The 16,014-nt window shown below is 53.0% G+C and overlaps 1 protein-coding gene and 1 long non-coding RNA gene across 6 annotated transcripts in view; one reads left to right on the plus strand and one right to left on the minus strand.

The window, feature by feature from the left end:
• LOC140601388 (uncharacterized) overlaps nucleotides 1–16,014 on the minus strand; it is a 56,491-nt gene that overhangs the window by 21,938 nt on the left and 18,539 nt on the right. For all 3 annotated transcript variants that reach the window (XR_012004408.1, XR_012004411.1, XR_012004401.1), the window contains exons 2-3: nucleotides 11,095–11,162; nucleotides 3,882–3,948 (exon numbers count right to left, since the gene is read on the minus strand). This is a non-coding gene — a long non-coding RNA (uncharacterized lncRNA). The remainder of the gene's footprint in view (nucleotides 1–3,881; nucleotides 3,949–11,094; nucleotides 11,163–16,014) is intronic.
• The window catches only part of LRRC4B (leucine rich repeat containing 4B), a 62,044-nt gene that overhangs the window by 16,486 nt on the left and 29,544 nt on the right, over nucleotides 1–16,014 (plus strand). For 2 of the 3 annotated variants that reach the window (XM_072770166.1, XM_072770175.1), the window contains exon 1: nucleotides 7,058–7,467. The exons of the other annotated variant lie outside the window; for it this stretch is intronic. The gene's annotated coding sequence lies outside the window, so the exon portion shown is untranslated. Of the gene's footprint in view, nucleotides 1–7,057; nucleotides 7,468–16,014 lie in introns of those variants that run through there. 3 annotated transcript variants of the gene reach the window in all.

Consider the following 16,014-nt stretch of genomic DNA (forward strand, 5'->3'; position numbering starts at 1 on the left):
TTTCATAGTGTACATAGGCTCAAAAGAAATACCTAACTAAAATACCCATTTATTAAGTTTATGACTGAACAACTCACCACCAGTTGAAGAAGTAATGCACATAAATTGAGAGTAAAATATTTTATTTCATTCTTAAACAAAACTAATTACTTATTAACAGGATGGCAGTATACAACCTCTCAAACATCAGAATCACTCTGACCACTCTCCTTCATATCCTGTTCCACAAAGATTTTCAGGGCAGTGTTTGCCTTTTTTTTTTTAAGATTTTATTTATTTATTCATGGGAGACACAGAGAGAGAGAGGCAGAGACACAGGCAGAGGGAAAAGCAGGCTCCTCACAGGGAGCCCAACGCGAGACTCGATCCCAGGACCCCAGGATCATAACCTGAGCTGAAGGCAGATACTCAAACACTGAGCCACCCAGGCGCCCCAGTGTTTGCTTTTAATGACAGAACTACCAAAAACCCAGCTTCCCAAAGACTTGTCATCCAAAAAAATGTAGAGCAAATATAACATTGAAACTGTGAACTACCTCAGAATTAGTAGGTCAAATGTTTTCTAATAGATATCAAGTGCCACTCTTTCTCTTGAAAACTTTAAATATCCTGTAACCAGGAGGCAGCCAATACTGGCTTTCCAAGAAAGAGGCATAGTACATCTCTTTTCAACTGACTGTTAATGTCACAGTGCTCAGTGGCCACTTTTTCTCAGAGAGCTGGTTGTTAAATCATCTACCAGCACAGCATTGCTGGGAGTTTGTTACAGTTCCCCCCAGGGTGCTTCAGCTATAGTTTGGGAACCAAGGGTCTTAAGGCTTAATTAGATTCAATTTAAACATTCTTGGCAGGGATCCCTGGGTGGCTCAGCGATTTGGTGCCTGCCTTCGGCCCAGGGCGTGGTCCTGAAGTCCAGGGATCAGTTCCACATTGGGCTCCCTGCGTGGAGCCTGCTTCTCCCTCTGCCTGTGTCTCTGCCTCTCTCTTTCTCTCTGTGTCTCTCATGAATAAATAAATAATCTTTTAAATTTTTTTAAAAATAAACATTCTTGGCAACAAAATCTCATAAATGATGCTTTTCTTCATTTTGCTTTACTTCAGGAGGCACATATGCCAGGTTTTCCCATGATTAGTGATGCTTTCATAGGTTTGTTAAGGTGGCGACCACTGCTTCTCTCCACTATACAGGTATGAATAATCTGCAGAGTGAGACTTTAGCAACATGTGAATATTCTGATGATCCTTGGAGGAATGAATTTGGGACTTCAAACTAGTGATTATCATTCTGTCATAGGTATATATCATCATATCTGCCATATCTATATATGATAAATATGGGGCACCTGGTTGGGTCAGTTGGTTAAGTGTCTGCCTTTGGCTCAGGTCATGATCTCCTGGAGTTCTGGAATTGAGCCCTTGCTTCTCCCTCTCCCTCTGCCCTTCTCCCCAACTCATGCTCTCTCTCTCTTAAATAATTTTAAAAATCTTTATATATGATAAATATGTATTTACATACACACACATTTATGTGTGTGTGTAACAGTCACACAAAACATGTTACTGACCTAGTCATTCCCTTTGGTGCTCAAATTGCCCAAACTTTTAAAAAAGATTTTATTTATTTATTCATGAGAGACAGAGAGAGGCAGAAACATAGGCAGAGGGAGAAGCAGGCTCTCCATAGGGAGCCCAATATGGGGCTCGATCCCAGGACTCGGATCACCACCTGAGCTGAAGGCAGGTGCTCAATGACTGAGCACCCAGGTGTGCTAAACTGTCCCAACTTTTCCCAGTAGAACCCCTTCAAGCTGGCTCTTGTAGCCTTTTAATGTGGTCCCATTAGGCTTTGAGCACTTCCTTGTCTTTTTGGTACAAAAGATATCCCAGGTTGACTTTGTACTGGCCCTACCCCAAACCTGGAACCAGTTGTTTTTCCAAGGAGTCTGGCACCTTGGAGGGGAATAATATCTAGAAACTAAGACCAGGTTAGGATGCATGCTTATTTCAGCCAAACTTTCAACCACTGGTGGAAGCAGATGGTTTGAGACTGCCCAGTCTAGTAAAGAACTACAGTGCTAGTGGTCTGTGTTGCTGACTGTTGTACTTATCTACTGCTGTGTAACAAATTGCTCTCAGTATTTAGTGGCTTAAAACAACAAAATCATTTTATTATGTCGTAAGGTTTCTGTGAGTCAAGAATTTGGGAAGGACTCCTCTGGGCACTTCTGGCTCTGGATCTATAAAGTGGACATAGTGAGACTATAGTGAGGATAAGACAGGCAGGATAAGGTGTGCAGGCCAGGCATCTTTCCCTCCTTGGATAGTATCAGGCCTCTCTCTGTGGCCTCTCCACATGGCTTAGTTTGAGCTTCCTCCCAGCATGGCAACCTCAGAACAGGCCTTTGGCTTATATAGCCACCAAAGGCTCAGGAGTGAATATTCCAGCATAAAGCAGAAGCTTCATCTATTTTATGACCTGGCCTTGAAAGTCACATGGCATTACTGCTGCCACACTCTATTGGCCACAAAAGTCACAAAAGCCCTCCTCAGTCCAAGGGATGGCACACAGAGGAGTGTCAGAACATGTGGCATGGAGGATATTGTTATAGCCATCTTTGGGAAATATGGTCAGCTACTCTGTCTCAGGACAAACACAGATGTTTTGGAAACCTGACAAGCAGGTAACAGGATGTTTCTCTGCTGTAAAAGTTGAGCATCTAACCCTGTGTTCATTTTTCAGTGGTCATCATCTCTCCTAAGAATTAGGGTTAGGGGGATCCCTGGGTGGCGCAGCAGTTTGGCGCCTGCCTTTGGCCCAGGGCGCGATCCTGGAGACCCGGGATCGAATCCCACGTCGGGCTTCCGGTGCATGGAGCCTGCTTCTCTCTCTGCCTGTGTCTCTGCCTCTCTCTCTCTCTCTGTAACTATCATAAATAAATAAAAATTAAAAAAAAAAAAAGAATTAGGGTTAGGGTTGGAGTTGGAGATATAGCGAAGGACAGAATTGGGGGAAGACCTAGGGCCTCGCTTAACACCCACTGTGATGCTTCCCGCTTCCTAGAACTCTCCACCTTTGATGACAATCATGATTATTTACCAGCAGAGGTTAAGGCCCATGGCATTTTCTCAGTGTGATATATTGGACAAAATACATGAATACTGGCCGGGGAGGGGTGTGTCTGTGATACCTCTACCCCCATGGACCTCACTTTGAAAGAGTTTTCTTTTTTTATTTATTCATGACAGACACAGAAAGAAAGAGAGAGAGAGAGAGGTAGAGACACAAGCAGAGGGAGAAGCAGGTTCCCCGCAATGAGCCTGATGAGGAACTCGATCCTGGGATCCCAGGATCACTCCCTAAGCGTGAAGGCAGATGCTCAACCACTGAGCCACCCAGGCGTCCCTTGAAAGAGTTTTCTGAGCAAACCAAACTACATGGGGGGAAAATTTCCTTTGCCCATACTTTATTTATCAAAGGTATACCTAAGTACCCATCAGAACTTCTGATCAGGGGGATCCCTGGGTGGCTCAGTGGATTAGCGCCTGCCTTTGGCCCAGGGTGCGATTCTGGAGTCCTGGGATCGAGTCCCACGTCAGGCTCCTGGCATGGAGCCTGCTTCTCCCTCCTCCTGTGTCTCTGCCTCTCTCTCTCTCTCTGTCTATCATTAATAAATAAATTAATTAATCTTTAAAAAAAAAAAACTTCTGATCAGGGTGCGACAAGCAGTTAATACTGAGTGGATTAGAAAATTTTCTCTTAAAAAAAAGTTTTTTTCTTAACAGCCTGAAGCAGAGAAATTTGATGTTTGGGTTAACCTCTGACATGCCATCCCATAAGAAATACACAATTTACATTTGGTTTTTTGAAATAGTAAACATACCTTTGCATCTCCACTGTTACAGGGGTTCCCAGGGTCACTGCCACCGCTTCTTTAGGTAATATGGTTTCTGGTGCATCATAGGCCCCAGTCAATGTTGAAAACATGAAAGAAAAATGGGGGTCAGGGTTTAGGTTACTCAGGATTGCCATCTGAGTTGAGTTTTAGGGCAAAGTTTAGGGTACAGAGGTGTCATCAAGGCTTTAGTATTGTATTTGAGCCAAACCTAGCACTCTGTCATTCTCTTCTTCCACTCTGCCTGTCTCTCACCATCTTCTGCCACACTGGCTTTCTCTCTCAATCAGCCCAAGCTTGCTGTCCTCCCAGGGCCTCAGCTCCTCATATGCCTTCTGCCTGGGGGCTCTTCTATGTCACCCTCCCAGCTGCCTCTTTCTTGTCATGTAGATCTTGGCTGAAAAGCCTTCCTCTGGGAGGCCTCCCTTGACCTCAAGTCTGTCCTCCAGATACTCGACCACACCTCTCCTAGTACCCCCTTTTATTTATCTGAAATAGGTCTTTGGGTAACCTTTCTCCTGAAAGGTGAACCCCCTGAGAGCAGGGACTGTGCTCTGTCCTGTTCTCCAGCTCTGTCTGTCCCTGACTCTCAGGGCCCTGGCTGGCATCAGGTACTGAGCCAGTCCTCAGTGAACACTGTTACTCAATGACAATCACACAGAGGAGTCACTCCCTACAGGCAGAGTTTCAGACTGTGGACCGGAAGCTCATGGGTGGGTAAGATATTGAAATTCTTCCCTATTTCCCTGCACTGACCTCTCCCAGGGACCCTCCTGTATTAAAGAGTAAATGCTGGCACAGCAGGGACTTCACAGACCCCTGCCTGTGTCCACCAGTGCCCATATCCCTCAGAGTCAAGTTCAGGGTAGTTATAAGGAGACAGCAAGGTGTTCACAAAGTGCTCAGCACAGCATCTGATGGTAGTAGTAGTTCGCCTGCAGAACACGCTGGCTGCCATCATCGCTACAGTTTCACCAATGTTACTGCTGCCCTTGGGCCTGCACTGTGCTGCACCTTGGAGTACACACACATTCACTCCTCCAGTCTCCTAAACCAGATTTGAGCAGCAGCCAGGTGGGAACCCAAAGCTCCACAACCGACCTGTTGCTCTGTGGCCCTTGCCTGTCTCTCCTCTCACAGCTTCCCTCTCTGTAGGTCTCACATCTGCTCACAGCTGCTTCTTCTGCACCCAAATGTGACCTCACTTGTCACTCATGAACTCCAGGCCTGTCTCCCACTCTGGCTCATTACACCTGTCTGTCTGGGGCACCTTCCTTCCCCAGACCCGACTCCATTGTGCCCCATTTCTGCCTAGGAGGATGAGAGGGGCCCAACTTTCCCCTCCCTGGGGCTCTCAGAAGGAAAAGGACAAAGACAAAGAGGTGACCTCTCTGGGACTCTGGGACTGAGGAAAGGAGTCCCATGGTAGTAGCTGGACTTCTTGGGGGCTGGGAGGGGGGACAAGGAAGAGATGAGATTTCTGCCCTAATTTCAGAACCCAGAAGGAAACTCAGTGTCCTGGATAGGGCTGCCTCCTTTCAGCCCCCTTCTGGGTTTCATTACCCCCTAATTTTGAGTCTTTTAGGGGAGTGTACAGGGAGAGTTGATGGGGCAAAGAGAAAGCAAGGTGACCTCTGGGCCTCTGCATCCTCCCTCCCCACCTCCCTGAACCCGAGGTACAGTGTCACTTCACAGCTCTAAATGTATCCCCAGCACCCGCTGCCAACACCTGGGGGAGGTGAGAGGATGAGGGGGGAGGCTGTGGGGCTCTGTTCTCTGCCTGCTTCCAGGAGCCTCCACCTGACAGGTCTGGGCCAGGGAGATCTTCCACAATTCCTTTCCAGAACCCAGGACTCTGGATTTGGATCCTGCCCTGGGGCTTCTGAGAGCCCAGTGTCCTTGTGTAGAAAATGGATGTGAGGCTCCTTCTTTCTTTTTTTTAATTTTTTTAAAATTTTTATTTATTTATGATAGTCACACACACACACAGAGAGAGAGAGAGAGAGAGAGAGAGAGAGAGGCAGAGACACAGGCAGAGGGAGAAGCAGGCTCCATGCATCAGGAGCCCGACGTGGGATCGGTCCAGGGTCTCCAGGATCAGGCCCTGGGCCAAAGGCAGGCGCTAAACCGCTGCGCCACCCAGGGATCCCATGAGGCTCCTTCTTGGTCCTGAGGGTGGTGGTGGGGGTATGAAGGAAGCACACAGTGGGGTTCAAGGAATGCCCTGGTGCCCCTCCTCAGGCCCCCACTACCTAGTGCCATCAGAGCTCCAGCTCCACGGCTCCCATCTCCCTGGCCCTGGGTCTGTCCTCTCCCCAACCCACCATGGGTCTTCCTCCATCCTCTGTCCAGCTCCTTTCCTCCCTGCCCTCTTCCCCATCTTGCCAGCTTCCCCCTGGCTCTTAACTCTAATAGCCTAGCCCCCACTCCCTCTCCCCACTGCGACCCCCAAGGGGGCCCTGCTTCCTTCCCCCTCTGCCCCACTCCTGTCCCTGTCCCCTAGCCACTTCCCTCCTCCTCTGCCTGTCCCCTCTTGCCCTGTATCATCTCCCTCTCCCGTCCCTCCCACATTCATTCTGCAAATATTTACCAAAGGTGTACTAAGAGTTACTCCGCTTGTTTCCCCTCAGTCTCGGACATAGTCCCTCCCTCTCCCCACTCTCAATCTCTTCCCTCCTCTCCCCTGCTTCCCCTCCCCTCCCCCTTCTCCTCCTCCTCCTCCTTCCTTCCCCCTTACCTCCCCTCTTTCCCTCTCCATACCGATTTCCTCCCTTCTCTCCTCCTTCCCTCTTCTCCCTTCCCTTTTCTTTCCTCTGTTTCTTCTACCCCTCCACCCTTCCCCCTCCACCCTCTTGTCCCTCCCCCTTGCTCTCCCTTAACCATCCTCTGCTTTTTTTTTCTCCCTCCCCTCTCTTCCCCCTCTTCCTCTCCTCCTCTCTGTCTTCCCTCCCCTCTCTCCTCTCCCCCCTCCTTTCCTTCCCGGGCAGCCTCTCCCCCCCCTCCCGGCGCCCTCCCTCCCCTCCCTCCCGCTCCCCCTCCATCATCAGTATTCCGCTCCCGTCTCCGCCGCTCTCGGCTGCTCGCGGTCGCTGCCGCACCGTCCGAGGCGGGGGCCGGGGCCGGGGCCGGGGCCTGGGGGGGTGGGGTGGGGGGAGAGCGGCGCCGGCGGCCCGAGGAGGGAGGAAGGAAGGAAGGAAGGAAGGAAGGAAGGAAGGAAGGAAGGAAGGCTGGAAGGAAGGAAGCAAGGGAAGAAAGAAGGAAAGAAAGGAAGGCAAGAAGGAAGGCGGGCGGCGGGCCGGCGGGCGAGGGCGCCGGGCCGGGCGGCAGGCGGGCGGGCGAGCGAGGAGACAGAGCGGCCCCCCGAACCCCACCACTGCCGCTGCGGAAGCAAGCCCCCTCCCCATCCAGGAGCCGGGGAGGGGGGAGAACTCAAGAGACCCAGGCCTGGCCGCAGCCCCGCCCCCCGCGCCTCCCCGCAGCGGGCCTCGCACCCCAAATCCCTGTGCCTCATTGGGGGGGTCCTCCCCCCGCGGGCCGGGCATGCTGCCCCCCAGAAGGAGCCCCTTTCCTCGCTGTGAGTAGCCGCCAAGGGGCGCCGGGTGGGGGCGGGAGGAACCGCGGAGGGTGGGTGGGGGGCATTCTTAATTAGGGGACCGTGGTCTAAGGCCTCCTCCCGGAGGGGGGGGTCGGCGGCAGAGGACAGTGGGCGGGGCCTGATGGAGAGCCGAAGCGGGTGGGGGAGGTAGTCGGGTGGGGGTTCTCTGGGCCATGCGAGTTGTCTTGGGGGGTCGCCGCTGCCTCCGGGACGGGCGGGGGGGGGGTGTACGTCCGGTGATCGCTGCGCGTATCCAGCTGCGGGGTTGAAGATGTAGGCTTAGGGTGGGGGGGCTAGCCGAGTGTAGATGTGGGCCCCCCTTCCTGGGGTGGGAGCCCGAGTTCTTCCCCCACCATTGCCCCTCCCACCTCCACACGGCTGCTGCTTGGGGTGGGGGGGCACGCCAGTGATGGGGAAGGGGGAGAGGCGGGCACGGGGTTTCCTTGGTGACCGCGCCTGGCAGGAGCGGTTGCCTTGGTAACCAGGGAGAACCGGGGAGTTTGGGATGTGAGAATGGGAAAGACGGAGGGGGTGACTGGGGAGCGAGACTACCCCCTCCCCAATCTTCAGCCCCTCTCTCTCTGGGGTACCCCAACCCCTACCGGTGGGCAAGGAAACCCCTGTCCTTCCCTTTTCCCCAGACCCCCTTTCTTGACCCGATTCTGCTTTGGGGCCTTCTATCCTCCCGCATGTGTCTCCACGGAACCACTACCTCCCTCCCACCATCCTTAGCCCTCTCCTCTTGGGGACCTCCCCTCCCCCCCATTTGCTGGCTTTCCACTCTCACACCTGCTCTTCTAAGACCTTCTAACTGCACCTCACCTTCCCTTCAGGGTCCTCTCACCTCCGTCTCTGACTCTCTCCCACCAGATATCCGCTCCTTTGACCTCTCCAGGAGACCCTGACTTTAACCCCTCTCTCCTCTAGCCCCACTCCCTACCGTGTTAGTCTCAGGAACCCTTGTCTTTTCCCCTCTTTGCTTAGGATCCGTGTGTGTGAGAGAGTGTGTATGTTGGGGAGGGGTGTTTCTCCCTAGCACTACCACCAGCTTGTCTCTCTCACATATTCATCTGTGTCTGGGATCGCCTTTTATGACCTTTCCTCACTCAGAGCCCCTTTCCCTGTCTCCCTGTCTCCTTGCCCCGTGGGATCCCCCAACCCCAGACCTCCCAGTCCTGGGGCATCTCTGAAACCTCTCCTTCCTGACGCTTGCCTCCTTCCAACTCCTCAGTCCAGGACCACGAGGCCCAGGCTCTGTCCAGGGTTCCACCCAAGTTTGCAAGACCCCCTTCCATGGGCTCCTCCCTTCTCTCCTGCCAAGAGCGCAGCCAGTCTCTCTTGTGGGTCTGAGTCGCCTTGCCCCTGAGCCCCCTCTTCCCCCCCACACACCCCCATCCCTTTCTTTCCGCCACTCCCATCTTGACCCTTCTCTCCCCACCCCCACCTCTGCTGCTCTTCTGGTGTACCCTCCTCTTCTCCCTCCCCTGCTTCCCGCAGCCTCAGGCCCGGTTCTCCGGGAGACACTTTCTCAGGGTGGGGAAATCCCCTGGGGAGAGCCCAGCTGGGAAGGGGGAGGGGCAAGGGAGCCTCAGGGCTGCCCCACAGCCCCCTCCCCACCCTCCCTCCCCAGCTGGGAGCTGCAGTCGAGCCTCCGCAGCGCCCCATTGCTATGCGCCTCACATCCCTAGTCCCGGCCGCGCAGCCGCCAGACAGGAACTCAGGCTCCAGCGGCAGCTGGGAGTAGCCGGAGTTGCTTCCCTCCTGGTCCCGGCAGCCGGCAGCATCCTCTCCCCCCCTAAAAACTCCCCGCTTCCCAGGACCATGGCCAGGATGGGCCCCTCCCTCTTCCTGTGGCATCTTCTGTCTCCTAGCTCCTTCTAACTTACATCTTGCACCCTTCTCTTCCCCTTCCCGCCTTCCTTCTTCTCTTCCCTGGGTCTCCTCTAATCCTGGCCACCTGATTGTCCACAGCGCACTCAAAAAGGAGAGGCAGAGAATGAAGCAGCAGGAAGGCTTTGAGACAGACCCTCAAACAAGGCAGGGAAGGGTGGGAGCCAGAGAGATAGAGGCAACAGCTAGAGAGAGGGGACCTGACTCCCAAACAGACACACTCACACAATTAGGGTGCATCACCACGGAGCCAGACATACACAGAGTTACTCACTTAATTTCTGAAAGAAAGCGAGAGTCAGTTGGGAACACACACCATCCACACACACAGAGGAGGGAGAGCAAGAGAGCCAGGCAGAGACACAGGGAGCCACAGACTCAGGGAGGGTGCCTACGACCCACAGTGCTGGCAAGAAGGAGCCAGAGAACACTTCACTTCACCACCAGAGGTGCAGGGGGGATTAGAGGCACAGTGTCTAACTGTAAGGGACCCGTATCAGCCATAGGCAGAGGGTGGGAGAGTGTGAGAAAGACACAGAGGCATGTGTAGGCAGAGGTACTCGAGCACACACACACACACACACACACACACACACACACACTTATTCACTGGCAGCCAGAGACCCAGTTACAAACAGGGCTGCAGTACCCAGAGTCAGCCAGAGGCCAGGAGAAAGACCTGGAGTCGTGTACACCTACGACTCCACAGTCCCATCTTAACCCTCTGAACGGGGCCTGAGGCTGCAAGGAGCAGGGCAGGGAGAAGGAGAGGGTACACCAGAAGAGACACACACAGTCCTTCGCATACAGAGGCTCAGAGGGAGAGACAAAGGCAGCACCACACAGAGAATCCCGCTGGTCAGAGAGGCCCTCAAACATGATTGCCTCATGAACTCCCATGCACAAAGAGACACAAAGGGAGAGGTACGGAAGTGGCCTTGGAGCCCTGGGGATGCAGCCCCACATGCTGCTAATGCAGTAACAGAGCTGCACACAGTCAACACCCCCCCCCCCCACCAGCCCAAGAGAGGGGCATAGGCATGTGCCGACTGGATATCCAGCCCTGCTGGACTCCTGTGCTCACGCTTAATGCACCCAAAGACAGTTGGAAGAATGTTCCCCAAGTCAGAGGACTTCTAGGGGTCTCCTTGCTGTCAGAGAAGACAATAGAATTAAGACAGCAGAAATCAGAGGGCCACTGACACATCTCTGGGAGGTGCGGGAGGCGGATGGGACCCTCTGGGCTTCTTCCAGTGTCCTGGCTCCATTCTCCTGCCACCTTCCTCATTCCTGTCTCCCCTCCTCCCCACCCCTGTGCTCACCTGCCTTGCCTGCTGGGATGGCAGCCCTCTCCATGATCCCATGATCCTGTAGCATCTTTCACCCTTCCCTGCCTCTGGCCAGGCATCTGTCATAAGGTGTCACTGGGACCTCCCATCTCTATCAAGCCCATTCCCCCATGACCTCTCCCCCTCCCCCAGCCCAGTGCCTCCTGCCCCCACCTCACCAGCTACACCTTGAAACTTATGCATCAGTCTTTCTTTCTCAAAGCCCATCTGCTGTGAAACCTGCCTCAGTTTCCACTCTGGGCTCAGCATACTGTCTCCTCCTCTGTGTCACTCTCCCTCACCTCCATCCACCCTGCCCCTCCAACCTCCTCCCTGCCTCCTGCAGCTTCTTCCCTGCACTCACCTTCCCACATTCCTGAGCACTTACCCTGCTGGCCTGTGGGCCGGGAGTGTTCTTTCCCCCAAGTGCTTTCCAAGTATTTCATATGTTGTTAACTTAAAAAAAAAAAAAAAAAAAAAAAAGGTGATTTCACATAAAAATCCATTCTCATCACAAGGAAAAAAATGTACTTATGCATGCTGATGGATGTTAGACTTACTGTGGTGATCATTTCACAAGTATCAAATCATTATGTTGTACACTTGAAACTCATACAATGTTCTATGTCAGTCACATCACAAAAAATCCAGATTATCAGCTTCTTTTGAAAAATTCTCCTTCTGGGTTAGCCATGGGCCATGCTCAGGTGCCAGTGGGCCACCACTCCCTATTCTCGTCCGTCTGTCTTACCTGCCCAGCTCCTGCCCGGCTCCAGCTCTGGCTCCATAGACAGCTGAGTTTTCAATCCTGGCTGTTTCCTCTCCTCGTGGCTCTTTTTTTTTTTTTTTTTTTTTTTCTTTTTTTTTTTTTGCCCTGTCACTCTCTCCTTGCTGCTTCTTCTCTGGGTTTCTTTCCAAAATCTGAGCCCCTCCGCCATGGGCTTTGCCTGCCTGTCCCTCTTGCCCCATCATCCCCCCACCCCTGGCAGTTTTGCCCTAGCTCAGAGGCCCTGCTTCAGCTAACCTGCCCCCTGCCATGCCAAAGTATAAATTCACAACCACATACACGGCACATACAAGTTCTCCACAGCCAGGGTCAGCTTCGAACCCACCCCTTGCAGGGCCCCTTGCAGGGTTCTAGACTCGGTGTTACAGCCTGTGCTGAGCTGGCTAACAGCTGGGGAGGGCCACAGACCCCACACTTGTCCCCCTAGTGTGGAACTGTAGCCCAGGCAGGGGTAGTTTCTCTGTGTGTTGGGGGACAGGTGAATATTTGGAAGTTCATCTGGTCCAGGTGTAGGTCCTAGAGGACAGGGGGCAGAGTGACAGGCCTGGGGCTCTGTTCTCAGAGGGGCTGCATTTGGCCCCACCTCCAGGTCGGGGTGCAGATGACAAGGGTAGCTGTTGGGCCATTACAGTGGTTGGGCCCAGCATTAGTTCCTCCAGCTTCACCCTTTCAGGCGGTAGGAGTGCATTTTCATTTCCTCTCTGGTGGTGTGGACACCTCCTCATCTCTGAGTTTAGGGCCCCTCCATCCTCACTGAACAGAAGCCCCTATCCCTTCCCTTACAGGTCTCAGAGAGTAGCGTGGCTCTGCCAGACAGGGGAGTGGCAAAAGAGCAAGAACAGTGGCAAAATGCCCCCTTGTTGCCTGGAAACCCACACGCGCAACTGTTGTCATGGCAGGTGGAGGCGGAGGGGCTGCATAGGAGGCCTGGGAGATGGGCTGGGAAGGGACCCTGCAGTTGGGGGTCAGGCAGGAGTCCATCCCAGGGGACCACTGGGTCCCCAAGAGGGCTGCCAAGTGTGAGAATGCTGGGCCCAGTAGGAAGTGGAAGCGTGTATATGACCCAGAAGAGGAGGAGAGAGGGAGGGAGGTGGAGCTGGGCCAGCAGCCCAGGCCACTCCCTTCCCATCTGAGCTGTTTCCCCAACGAAGCCCCCAGCCCACTCTCCTGCCTGGGGAGCTGAACTTAGGCTTTGGAGCATCTTGTTCAAACATGGAGACAAAGGTCAGAGAGCAGTGCCAGCCCCAGCTCTCCCGAGGGGCAAATCCCAGGCAGGAAATGCTGAGATTTGCCCTCCTCTTGCCTAGAACCCTCAAACACATGGCTCAAGATGATAAGAGCTAACATCCATCGAGAGCTTACCATGAGCCAGGCTGTGTGCTGGCATTCTGTGTGGATCTGTCCCATTTACTCCTCACGGTGGACCTCCAAGGGAAGCACAGTTGTCATCCCTAGTTGGACATACAGGGACACTGAGGCTCAGAATGATGAGGCCCCTTGCCCAATGTCAACAGCTGGGCAAGACGTGGCTCAGCTGGGACTGCAAACCCAGGCGTGGCACCCTGTAGATTGCTTCCCCCAGCTGAGACCACTGCTTTCCAGAGGGGAATGTGCATCCATAGGGCCCTCTAAGTAGAAATTGGGATTGCTAATCATAACAATAATCAGATTGTTAATAACAGTAGACTCACAGAAGGTTAGACTTTAAAAGAGACATTAGGGTTCCTGTAATGCAGGGACTCCCTGCCCCTTAGTCTTGTTCATGCCCCCAGGGGAAAGGACCCACCCACCTCGATTCTCACAGTGGGCTTTCCTTGCCAGGTACAGGGTGTCCAGTCCATGTCTAGCTGGTGGGGCAGGGACAGATTCCTCAGGTGATTCAATGGTCCCTCCACTCCCTGATAAATGATCCAGCCAGAAATGTTAGATTTACATATGGGAAGGGGGGAGATTGAGTCATAGAATGAGGAAGAGATTTGTTCTTCTGATCCAGTGAGAATAAATAACTTTTTAAAAATGATTTTATTTATTTATTCATTCATGAGAGACAGAGAGAGAGGGAGAGAGAGGTAGAGACCTAGGCAGAGGGAGAAGCAGGCTTCATGCAAGGAGCCCGATATGGGCTTGTCCAGATCCTGGGATCACGCCCTGAGCCAAAGGCAGGCGCCAAACCACTGAGCTACCCCAGGCATCCCAGAATAAATAACTTTTAACATCACTGTCATCTAAGTGCCCAGCACTGGACGTGTCACCATCAGTTCCCACCAAGCTGGGTGTCATTACACGGACAGAGCCTGGCAGGGACAGGAGGGAGACCACAGTGAGCAAGTGGCAAGTCAGAGTTTGAACCCAACTTTCCAGGACACCAGCACTCTTTCCAGCTCTCCATCATCCTAGAATGATGGTGTGATGGCACGGAGGAGGAGGAGGAGGATGTTCACAGTTAGAGAATCATTTCAGCGAGAGTTGTCTGTGTGCCAGGCACTGCGCCGAACCCATCACAGACATCAGACCAATGAGTCTTCACCACCCCTGAAGGAAGATTAGCTGTTTTCCCCATTTCACAGATGAGCAAACTGAGGCCCCAAGCACTGCTATCCCTTTCCAAGGCTCCATGGCTGGCAATTGTGGCAGTTGAGGTTCTCACCAGGGTCTAGCTCACCCTTAAGCACTCTCTTCCTCAGAGAAGTGGAGAGGGAGGAGGAGAGTTCGTGATTCATCCTGAAATGGAGTGCAAGGGTGCTCCAGGACCAGCAGCCCCAGGAAAGGAGGCCCCTCAGCTGCACCCAGACCGTCCCCACCCCCATCAGAATTTGCACTTCAGCAAGATCCCAGGTATCTGGACACACGTGGATGTCCGGATGTCCGAGAGACACTGCTCCAGTTTCAATGGTTTTCCACTCTTTATTACTTCTAGTGTACATCTCCCCGCCCCCCCTCAACTTTTTAAAGTTAGTTATGCAGTTAACTATAAGTTAGTATGTTAACTATAAAGATGGTTAGTTCTATCCTGAGGTAGAAAATGAATTGCAAAATTGCCCTTTCCGGGGTATAAGGGGAGAAGGAAACAGGGAGACCACAGTCAAACTGGCTTGCACTGCATTCCTCCCACCTGCAAACTCACCTCACACACCCCTGCCAGAGGCTTGCCAGTGACCTGTTTTGAAAACCTCCCATACCAGACCAGGCCCTAGGTCTCTCCCAAGTAGATTCGATTCAGCAGTGTGACACTGCCCACACATCCCAGAGCCTCACAGAATCACAGCGTGTACACAGAATACAGGGGCCTGGAGATCGAGCTTCCAACTTGGAGCGTGCCGGGTCTGGGTGTTCATGGGTACAGCAAGGATGTCACCAGGCCTCAGTATGCCCTTCCACTAAAGTGGAGCTCCTGTAGCTCCTTTTCTGCAGGCCTCAGATGACACAGGCAGAGCTGGCCTGGCTCCTGGGCCTCTTACCCTCAGTAAAGCTCATTTCTCCAGAGCTGATCTCCTTGGTTCCTGGAGGATCCCATAAGAGCAGAAGGACCCCGAGCTTTGGGGACTCAGGCAGAACCAGTTTCAAGCAGGACTGGGGTCCAGCCAGACACATGGGACAGCCATATCAGTAGTTAGAATCACACTGTCCAATACCATAATCACTGCAGCCACAGCCACGTGTGGCCAGTGACATTTAGATTAATTTAAATTAAATTAATTCAATTCCTCAGTCACTCACCACCCAGCAAGTGCTCACTAGCCACACATGCTCATGGCTACCATAGTGGACGATATAGAGAGAGCATTTCCATAGTTGCAGAGCTTTCCTTTGGACAGCAACTCAGTAGATCATGAAACAGTTCTATACCAGCTGGCAGACAGCTGCTGCTGTCAGGCCTTCCTGTGTCCCTTAGCCCCTCGCCCTCCCAGCCCTTTGTCATGTGGTACCCTATTAATTCCCATTTCTCAGATGAGGAAATAGAGTGACAGCAAGGCTCCTAGCAGAAAACTGGCAGTCACACAGGGTTGGACCAGCCAGGCCTTGAGTCCTGCTTATCCTTGCTCATCACTTGCGAAGCCAGACCCTGTTCTGGGCCCCCTTGAGGAGCTTCATGAAACTCCTCAGCCCCTGAGTGTCCCCGAGGATCTGTTTTACAGAGGAGGAAACAAGAGAAAAGAAATGAAGGGGCTGGCCCAAGGCTTCACAGCCAGGGTCTGACCAGAGCCCTCCACCACTGCTCCCAGAACATCTGGAACATCTGGACTGCTGACCTAAGTGGAGTCGCCACATACCAGCCAAGGTTAGGGTTGGGGTCCTGGTCGAGAGGTCCCCTCTTGGTTCTCTTCCTCCACCCCTGGCGTCCTCTCCGGCCCTCTCTCCTCTCCAGCCCTCTCTCCTTTCCTGGCTTTTAGAATCTGACCCCAGATCTCTAAGGAGAACTTCGTTCCTCCCTCTGCCTCACCTCCTGCATTTCCTCCAAGTTCTGCCCCTTTTGCCAACTTGCTGTATCTTTTCATTGTCTCCCTCCTCTCCATCCCCAAA

Source organism: Canis lupus, chromosome 1 (genome assembly GCF_048164855.1).
Source record: "Canis lupus baileyi chromosome 1, mCanLup2.hap1, whole genome shotgun sequence".
Classification (NCBI taxonomy): domain Eukaryota; kingdom Metazoa; phylum Chordata; class Mammalia; order Carnivora; family Canidae; genus Canis; species Canis lupus.